Here is an 11193-nt window from a genome sequence, read left to right on the forward strand (position 1 = left end):
AGACTCTCCACACTGATTGGCTCTCGCAACAAACAGCGATCTCAAGCTAAAGGTAGACATACGTTCATTTCTCCTTTCTAGTATGTTGTCGGACACTTATTGTAACTATCTGAGCCTGTCAGTGTGAAAAAAATGCACGTTTATAGGGAGAACTTATAATATAAATATTAAACGGCCACCACAAACACTTTGTGTTTCCATGGTTTCTGACGTTCAACCAATCACTAACTGTGCCGTGCTCGACGTCATATGCAGGCGCAGGACCCTGAGCCAATCTGGTACCAGCGGAAATTACGTTCTTTGTACGTCAGCTAAACACTAAAACTTAAACTTCAACACAACAGCGATACCTAGTGGAATTATATATTACACAGCCCCAAACATGTCTTTCTCAAAGCCTGCAGTGAAGAGAAAGGTTGGTGATGAGCACAGACAATTTCAGGAAAAGTGGGAAATTCAGTATTTCTTTGTGGAGCACAGGGGCACTCCGACGTGTCTTATTTGCACAGAGAAAGTTGCGGTGCATAAGGAATACAATTTGAAACGTCATTACACAACTAGACATGCTGAGGACTATGCAAAATACCAGGGAGATGAGAGAGCCAACCGAGTTGCCAATCTTAAAACATGTCTACTGAAGCAACAAGATTTTTTTAAGAAAGTAACCAAAGAGAATAACGCAGCAGTCGAAGCTAGCTATGTGGTTAGTGAGATGATTGCTAAAGCAGGAAAGCCATTTACAGAAGGTGAATTTGTCAAAAAGTGCCTGTTACAGGCTGCAAGTATTGTCTGTCCAGAAAAGAAAGGTCAGTTCAGCAACATCAGCCTTTCTGCCAACACCGTGGCAGAGCGCATTTGTGACATGTCAAGTGACATTTATGATCAACTGTGTGAGAAAGCAAAATGTTTCAGTGTATACTCAGTCGCTCTTGATGAGACCACAGACATCACTGACACTGCCCAGCTCGCAATATATGTCCGTGGTGTTGATGACAATTTTGAAGTGACAGAGGAGTTGCTCACAGTAATGCCAATGCATGGCCAGACCACCGCTCAGGAGATATTTCACCAGCTGTGTGATGCCATTGAGAATGCCGGTTTTTCATGGAAGAGATTTGTTGGGATAACAACTGATGGAGCGCCATCAATGACAGGGAGGAAAAATGGACTGGTGGCACTTGTTCAAAAAAAACTGGAAGAGGAGGGTGTGGAGGAAGCCATAGCTCTGCACTGCATTATCCATCAGCAGGCCCTTTGCAGCAAATGCCTGAAATTTGACAACGTGATGTCTGTTGTTGTGCAATGCATCAACCACATCAGATCCAGGGGCTTAAAACACAGAAGGTTCCGTGCTTTTTTAGAAGAAATGGAGTCAGAATATGGGGACGTGCTTTACTTCACCGAGGTACGTTGGCTCAGCAGGGGAAACATGTTGAAGAGATTTTTTGAGTTGAGAGCAGAAGTGAAAGTCTTCATGGAGAAGAATGGGGTGGCTGTTCCTGTGTTAAGTGATCCTATATGGCTCATGGACTTAGCTTTTCTTGTTGATGTCACGCATGAGCTTAATGTACTGAACAAGAGGTTACAAGGCCAGGGGCAACTTGTCAGTGCTGCCTATGACAATGTGAGAGCATTCTCCACAAAACTTATGCTATGGAAAGTTCAGCTATCTCAGACAAACCTTTGCCATTTCCCAGCATGCAAGGCACTTGTGGATGCAGGCACACCATTCAGTGGTGAGAAGTATGCTGATGCCATTTTGAAGCTACAGGAGGAATTTGACCACAGATTTGCAGACTTCAAGACGCACAGAGCCACATTTCAAATTTTTGCGGACCCCTTCTCCTTTGATGTGCAAGATGCCCCTCCTGTGCTTCAAATGGAGCTCATTGACCTGCAGTGCAACTCTGAACTCAAAGCCAAGTTCAGGGAGGTGAGTGGAAGAGCAGACAAGCTTGGGCAATTTTTGAGAGAATTGACTCCCAGCTTCCCTGAGCTTTCCAGAATGTTCAAGCGGACCATGTGCCTTTTTGGGAGCACGTACTTGTGTGAAAAGCTCTTCTCCACCTTGAACTTCAATAAGTCCAAGTACAGGACCAGACTTACTGATGAGCATCTTCAAAGTCTACTGAGGGTCTCAATTGCTTCCTCCCTCAAGCCAAATGTGGCTCGGCTATGCGAGAGGAAGCGCTGCCAGACATCTAGCCAAAAGTAGGCAAGAGAAGCCATGTTCAGAACAGTTCATGTTGAAAGTTTCATTAATGTTCATGTTAAAGGTTAAATAACTGTTAATACTGTTAATTTGAATCTGAAAAAAAATAATTTCTCTACCCACCAACTATATGTGGTTTCTTAAGTTTTTCTTATTTGCTGTTTTATTATTATTTTATTTATTTATTACTGATTGATTGATTGATTTATTTTCTTTATTCTTTATTTGTTTATTTATTTTTTCATCTTATTTTGTGTAGAAAATTAAAAATTAAGATATTTGAGAACAGTGGAATGTTTTATCAGAGCTTTTCTTGTGGAAAACCGGAACCAAAGCACTGAAAAAGTGTAGGGTATAGCAGAAGCAAAAGCATTGAAGACAGTTTTTTTTTTCTTTTTTTTTCTGTTTTTAATAAATGCGTTTTTTTTGTTGAAAACCTGATGCGGCCCAGCCTCACCCAGACCCTAGCTCCAGTGGCCCCCAGGTAAATTGAGTTTGAGACCCCTGCTTTGGATCATGAGCCCAAAGCCCCAACCACTAGGCCACTCTGCTCACTACGAGGTGATTTAGGAAAGTTTATTTGTTTTTTCATTTCACGAACAAGATAACTCAAAGTGCTTTACATGGAAACATTTGGAAAAAATGCATTAAAAGGTAAAAGAGTTTAAAAGCAGAAATTAAAGACGGATAAATATGTTAAAAAGAATAAAACAAATGAAATGCAAGAAATAAAGTTCCCAGTGCATTATGGGAGATTACTGAAATGCAGCAGGAAATAAAAAGGTTTTCAAATGAACTTAAGCCTGTAGAGAGTTTCAGTTGCCGTGATGCATTCTGAGAGTTTTTCCCACAGCACAGGAGCATAAAAGCTGAAAAATGCTTAATTGTGTTTGGTTCTAACTCTAGGTACAGAAAGTAGGCCCTGATGACCTGAGGGTTCTGGTTGGTTCATCCTGGAGATGTATTTTGGTCCGAGACCATTCAGATTTATAAACCAACAGCTGGATTTAACATATATTCTGAGACAGACAGGAAACCAGCATAGAGATCTAAGAACTAGAGTTATGTAGTCCACTTTCTTGGTCTTAGTGAGGACTCATGTCTCTTGGTCTTTGTGAGGACTCAGGCAGCAGGGTTCTGGACTAACCGCAGCTGGTTGATGGAGGTTCTTCAGAGACCCGTGAGACCAGTGTTAAAGTAGTCCAGTCTACTGAAGATAAAAGCTGGACCAGACCTTCTAAGTCAACCTGATCTCACAAAAATCTGTGAAATGCCCACGACCTCTCACCACTATTTTCCGTGGCACCAACGGTATAATTCTGTGTGAGCACCACGGATATTGTACCTAGGCGAAGTCAATGGGATCTGTTCTCGTGATATAAACACGGATTATTACATTATTATTATGTATATTATTATTATTATTATCTTTATTATAGTGGCTAAGTTATGAGTTTTTGACGCACAAGTTACTGTTTGTTACTGTTTGTTACTGTCAGTTTGTAAAAGCATGTTTTTAACGCTGTTTTAACAGTATTATGTATTATTAGTATTATTGTATTATGGTCTGTATTTAAGAAACTTCTGTTAAAACTGTCTTTGGAAAAAGTTGATAAACCTCAAGAAAAAAGGTTTATTACCAACTCTCTCAGATGATTTACCCCTCTCTCACTATAATTTAAGTAATAAGGCACTTTCCTTATCTATTTATATTGAATTGCATAACTTACAATCTGTTTCACTTGTTAAGTTAATATGTGAAATTTATCATCATCAGGAGGTATGATTGTTGTAATACGTTGGTCTGTATAATTTTTCTGAGATTGTCACTTGTTTCCATTATTAAAAATAAAGCCTCAGGTACCACAGATCCCGACAGAGACCACCAGTGATGTTCAAAACTCCACCATAAAGCATCTAAACTTTTTTTTTTTTTCTTAACTTTATCAAAATCTGGCAGTACAAACAAATATTTTACCTTATAGCAATATTTCTATTAAAATATTTGAAAAGAGTTGTACATATATCAAACCATAACATAAGCAGGGGTTTTCAATTCCTCGGGCCTCCCTGCCCTGCATGTTTTAGATGTTATCCTTCTTCAGCACACCGTGATACAAGTGGCTGTGTCATCAACAGAATTGTGCAGGCCTTGATGACAAGCTAATTAGGACCATTAATTAGAATCAGGTGTGAGGATGAAGGGAAACATTTAAAATGGGCAGGGAGGCCCGAGGACCGGAATTGAAAACCCCTGACATAAGGTATTTTAAATCATAACTAAAAGAGTGAGAGGTCCAGTCAGAAATCAATTCGGATTGTCGTAAACCATCAAGACTTGTTTAGTTTCAACATATTTCAGTTCTTTTAAAGTTTGTTATCTCGCTCATATAAATTAAGAGCAGTGGTTGGCTTTTCATGAATCTGTGGATAATGTCAAGAATGGTTTTGGTGAGGACCCAGATGCAGGAGAACAGGAGGCAGGAGTTCCAAAAAACTGAGTTTTATTGCTTAAAAACAAAACCAAAAGCGCTGCTAAGCAGGATCAAAAAACAGAACCTGAATATAACAAAACTTTGAAAACCGGACGAGGAGAACATGGAGGGAGCAAACAGTACGGAGCAGGGGAAAGACTAGACTAGATATACACAAAGGTTAACGAGACACAGGTGCAGACGATCAGGGCAGATGGGAACAGGAAGGTCAAGACAGAACTGAAACTCAAGGACATGGGCTTTCAAAATAAAACAGGGAAATGTCAAATCCTGACATAAACTGTTTGGCAACAAGAATTCAAATGTTGTCCATCATTCCCCATCTTTTGTTTTGCAGTATAATTCTGTATTTAACATCTTTGTATTCCAGCTCGGGCGAATGAACGTACTTTTCAGATATCCAGGCTTGAAATGTGTCCCAAAACTCTCTGGTAGAAGTGCAATTAAAAGACAAGTGTCGTCTCGATGTCTGAGTCACAAAAAACGCAGTTGTTTTCATCAATGTTCAATCTGTTTCTCAGAAATTCATTCAAAGGATAGATATCGAAGGTTTTAAAGTGTTTATTTAGCTATTGGTGATGTGGGTAGAGTGAGGTATCCGGCTCTAATCCTGCCTGCAGTCTCTTCAGGATGATCTCTTTACTGATTTTTCCTTTTTAATGCATTTTTTTAATAAAATCAATATAATCACTAATAGTGGAGCGGCTAAGAGTGGATTTTAGGCAGAATCGTGCATTTGGTGATACAAGCATGAAAATTGGCATGAGCAGTGTTCATGGGTCACTTGACAAGAAAATTGGTCGGGCCACTTGAAATTTCAAGTTGGCGGCCCTTTTTCAAGATGGCCGCCACCTTGGTCGATCAATTAAGTGATGTAATTGTTTGGTTGGTGATATAGGCATGAAAATTGGCATGAGCAGTCTCCATGGGTCACTTGACAAGAAAATTGGTCGGGCCACTTGAAATTTCAAGCTGGCGGCCATTTTTCAAGATGGCCGCCACCTTGGTTGATCAATTAAGTGATGTAATTGTTTGGTTGGTGATGTAGACATGAAAATTGGCATGAGCAGTCTCCATGGGTCACTTGACAAGAAAATTGTCCGGGCCACTTGAAATTTCAAGTTGGCGGCCATTTTTCAAGATGGCCGCCACCTTGGTCGATCAATTAAGTGATGTACGGTAATTGTTTGGTTGGTGATATAGACATGAAAATTGGCATGAGCAGTCTCCATGGGTCACTTGACCAGAAACTGCTCACAGCCACTTGAAATTTCAAGATGGCAGCCATTCTTTGAGATTGCCACCTGGATTTTTAAATAATATATTTTCCCATTTTAATTTGAGGTCCTAAAAAGGCCAAGAGTGGATTTTTTACTGTATTTTGTCTAACTCCTCACCCTTGACCTGTCCAATGTGGTAAAACCTGCCAGGAGTTGCCTCCTAACGGCATAGCTCTCAGGGTTCAGTGAAGTGCACAAGCTCCCTTACCACGACAAGGTAACATTCACAAGGGAGGTTTTTTTTTATTTTTTATTATTACCTAAATGAACAGACAGTAACGTTGTCAAATAAATACTAAGGAATGGAGAAACAAAAAGGAAGATTATTAAAATGGCCAGCTTTGGTGCTGAATGGATAGCGCTCCAAAAAATAATTGAACAATTATTTACTGAATGGCAATATGGGCAGATCTAGAGGCAACAGCAGCTCTGACTGACAAAGCCGTGGAACCATGATAAACTGAAAATATCCCTCACAAATAAAAGGTAGAGGTGCTGACATTACACAGTATCTCCTCAACTAAAAATATCTCTCACTGGCAATTACCCAGTGGAAAAAAATACTAAAGAACTAAACTAAAAATGCGATTAACTGGTAAAACTGAAGACAAACTGATGTGGCCATGGGGAGCCGAGCCATAGGTCTACACCTGAAAACACAGGTGCCAAGGGGGAGTAACCCTGGCGAAAAGAATATGCAGATAGGATCTAGCAGGGGCAACTACACAGACATGTACAAGTGAGTCCATATCTGAAGCACTTACACCTTCCAGTACATGCCTTGGTGCATTTGGTCAACTCCCAACAACTCTCTGCAAAGTCCAAAAGATTTTCCATTCCTCATCTTGTTCTATCCATCCCCAGTCAGATGGGCTTGGCATTTGTGGTTATCGCTTTAATGCCTGTCCCCACACGTATCCAGCCTCATAAGATGCACGTTTGGCATGCTCTTTGAGTGCTGCTTGAGTTGGTGGGATCCGGTCATATGGTCTTTGCTTTCTGGCAAAGAGATCAAGCCTCGCCTCATTCACAGTTGTGACATCGCTGGATCTGTCATACATTAGCACAACAAGTCTCACCAAAGCTTGCAGGTCGCTGTCATCCACTGCAGAGGGTTCTGTTTTGCAAGCAGTTATGACAGGCGTTTGTCTTGGATTCAGGAATGCCACTGTATCACTAACTTTGTCCATGACATGCTTTACTGTTGCAACAGAGTGGGCTTGGTCTCGGGGGAGGGGAAGCAGTGATGTAATGCTGACTTTAAAATCCAGGCTCCTCCGTTGGGATGCATGGTGGGCTGACCATGTTATATTGGCAGAAGCATCGACTGCTTGGGTTAGGCTAACTTTCTCCAGCCAGTCAAACTCCAACTGCCAAGTTTCTGTTGAATACAGTGAGGTCTGGTAAAGGTAGGTTGGCTACAGGATGGGGCTCTGGGTTTCTCTTTCTGAAGAAAGCTGGTTGGATGTTCGAGAAGGATTCAGGAATTTCAGGAACTTTGCTTGGTCTGTCATCTGAAAGTTGGAGTGGTGGCCTTATCTCACCCTCATTGTTAAGACCTGGATGTTGGAACATAGAAATACTTGTACCATGAAAGGATGCATGTGCCGTTGTTGCTGTGGGATTATGGTCAATGTTGTCCATAGCAGATGTGGTGAAGAGTCCCTTTCTCAGAATCGGTGGGCAGACAACCCCATCTACCACATACTGGTTCACCACAGATTCTCCTAGCAGTGCGGAAACCTCCAACACCCTGTCATAGGAGATGCATATCCCATTCTCATGAAGTAGGTCAATGAGTAGTCGCTTTCGTGTTTTAGCATACACCGCCATTCCAATGTAAACAGCAAATGGAGTTTCACGGTCTCTCGAGTGCCTATGGGTTGCTGCACCATCTTTGCACTTAGTTTTGCAATTGTCTAATCTCTAGTCTAATTTACCCATAATCACCAAATCAACACAAATGTACTTTTATGCCTAAGTGTTAGAGGTTTTTTTCATGGCATAAAATTGTTTTGGCATCATCCAAAACTTAAAAAAAAAAAATAATGACTCCAAGTCCTCTTTACTGAAAAAAAAAATGTATATGGGAAAATTGATCTTTTGAGGATCCAGTGGCGGCTCACGGCAGTTTCCATGCTTGTATTTTCCTAAATGCTCCAATAAGGTGGCGGCCATCTTGAAAAAAATGTCCGCCATCTTGAAATCCCAATTGGCTGTGAGCAGTTTCTTGTCAGGGGAACAATGAGACCGCTCATGCCAATTCTCATGCTTGTATAACCAACTTTACATCACTTAACTGCTCCACTAAGGTGGTGGCCATCTTGAAAAATGGCTGCCATCAAGTGGCTGGTAGCATTTTCTTGATAAGTGACTCATGGAGACTGCTCATGCCAATTTTCATGTCTATATCACCAACCAAACAATTACCGTACATCACTTAATTGATCGACCAAGGTGGCGGCCATCTTGAAAAATGGCCGCCAACTTGAAATTTCAAGTGGCCCGGACAATTTTCTTGTCAAGTGACCCATGGAGACTGCTCATGCCAATTTTCATGCCTATATCACCAACCAAACAATTACATCACTTAATTGATCAACCAAGGTGGCGGCCATCTTGAAAAATGGCCGCCAACTTGAAATTTCAAGTGGCCCGACCAATTTTCTTGTCAAGTGACCCATGGAGACTGCCCATGCCAATTTTCATGCTTGTATCACCAAATGCACGATTATGTGACTTATCTGCTCCGCTATAAAGACTGACAGGATCATGGTAATTTTATTATCATAAAGCAACATTCCTTTTGCCATGTTCACCGTGCCTTGTGGCATCTCTTTGATCATTACTGAGTATTGTTGTTTAGTACACTTTTTTTTAATTCTCAAATTTACAAACAAAATAATGCTAATTAAGAAAGTCCCTGTTCTAATCCATTAAATGTTGAATGGAGGAAATACATCTCTCCATCCAGTCCCCATAAAACAAAGATGTTCTTCTATCCCTCTGTTATTCCAGACAGGAACAGAATGTGGAAGAAAGTTGTGACTAGGAATTAGTTTCCAGTCCAGGAGGACCTGCTGATGAAACTCAGACAACTTAACTGGTAGTCGGAAATACAGAAAACACATTTCAATAACAAATTTACTTCACCACATTCCTCAAATACAAAGTACTTTAGAGGGAATATGAAACGAAAAACATCTACATTTAAAAATTGATGTAACCATTTGAACTTCATGGGGCCGTTCGTTATTTCATAGTTAATCACATTGAGACCTTCTTCTTTTAATGCTTTTACCACATCCCTTTTTTTCAGATAATGTTTATTCTGACAAATAAAATTCAAAATTATTTGATTAATTGATTTGATTAAATTATATGAAATGGGTAAAGAGAAAGCTGGATATGTAAATTTAAATGCTTCAATTTTGGCAATCAGAATATGTCCAGAAATGGACACGTCTTTGTAGCCGGGAGTTGAGTCATGATTCTCTCTTCTTCATGACATCATATTCAGCTCTTCTCTGATTTGACCTTTCTTTGCTACAGTCACGCCGAAATATTTCACTTGATTTTTCACTGGAATTCCAGATAAATCAACTGACTGATGATCAACTCTGCAACTAAGATGGATAATAAAGGAGAGCAGGGACAACCTTGTCTTGTTCCACGTTTAACCTCATGTCTTCTAGTTGTTCCTTGAGTGAGAGACTGAACTGTTAATATCCTGATACAATATATTGATTACTCTAATAAACTTTTCACCAAAATAATGGAAGGATTTTGTTATAAACCAATGCTCAACAGAATCAAAGGCTTTGTAGAATATAAAAACAAAACAAAGCCTTTATCTTCAATTAAATCATTCTAGTCTATCACATCAAGAAGCAGCCTAATATTATGATGTATAAACCCATCTCTGATCAGTCCTGACTGCGTCTCACTTACTGTCTGTCCTCCATCTGTCTTCAACCCAACAGCAAAACTAAGATGAATCCATTTTTAGTCAACATTTAACCAAGTTATTTGTCTCAGGTTATCAATTTTGTCTTTATCGGGTTAGGTTAAAAGAGTTAATACTCCTTGTTTCATAGTTGCCATTAAATCATTCTTTTAATGCATTAAAAAATTAAATAACAATTCTTTTAAGTCTTCCCAGAAAAAATCTCAAGTCCAACCTTCTTGATCAGGTGATTTGCTTTATGGCTGCACCCACTTCTTCTATTTGTATCTCAGAATCACAAAATATTTGGAATTTCAGGTCAATTTTAGGAAAGTTGTGTTTATTACTTTCCAAACTTCCTTTCCTAACTTCTTCAGACATTCATTTTCTCTCAATCATTAATCATCAAAGTATCTTACTAAATAACGCTGCACTGATTTTCGATCACGCTTCAACTGAGTCGTCGTTGGTCAAAAGGAAAAGGCCCACTCCAGTTATATAGTTCTGATGTGTTTATTGACGAGGAGGATGCAGACAGAACAAACCAATGGGTTTACAAGGCAATGAATGTAGGTATATGTGCAGGCGTGCATCTGAAAAGAAGAAATACAGGTGGGTATTGATTACTGTACACCAGAGGTGTCAAAAGTATTCACATTCATTACTTAGGTAGAAGTATAGATACTAGAGTTTAAAAATACTCCTGTAGAAGTTGAAGTATCAACTCAAGTTTTTTACTCAAGTAAAAGTATAAAAGTACTGGTTTCAAAACTACTTAAAGTATAAAAGTAAAAGTAATGTAAGGGGAAAAAAAGCCATTAAGGACAAAAGCCTTTGAAAATGAATGCATCTTAGTATAATGCAAATATATTAAAGAAGCATATATGTGTACTATTGAGCATTAACATGTGTTTCAGAGAGCAGAAGATATGATGACTAGTTTGCCTATAAGTATTGTAATGGTGCAAAAAGTCAAACTTCAGAGGCATGTTATCTTTTATCCTAACCTTTATTGGAATGTACATCCAAGTTTAGTTGCAGGAATCTGAGGGAACGGATGTAAGAACAAAACTGGACAAGAACATCCGAAACAACCACAACCAAATTCACTCTATCCGATGGAGCAATTAAACTGGATAGTTTTTTTTTAAAGGCCGAAATGAAATAGAGTAACGAGGCTGTTTTTAAAATGTAAGGAGTTAAAAGTACAGATAATTGCGTGAAAATGTAAGGAGTAAAAGTAAAAAGTCGTCTGAAAAA

Source organism: Cololabis saira, chromosome 19, assembly GCF_033807715.1.
Source record: "Cololabis saira isolate AMF1-May2022 chromosome 19, fColSai1.1, whole genome shotgun sequence".
Classification (NCBI taxonomy): Eukaryota; Metazoa; Chordata; class Actinopteri; order Beloniformes; family Belonidae; genus Cololabis; species Cololabis saira.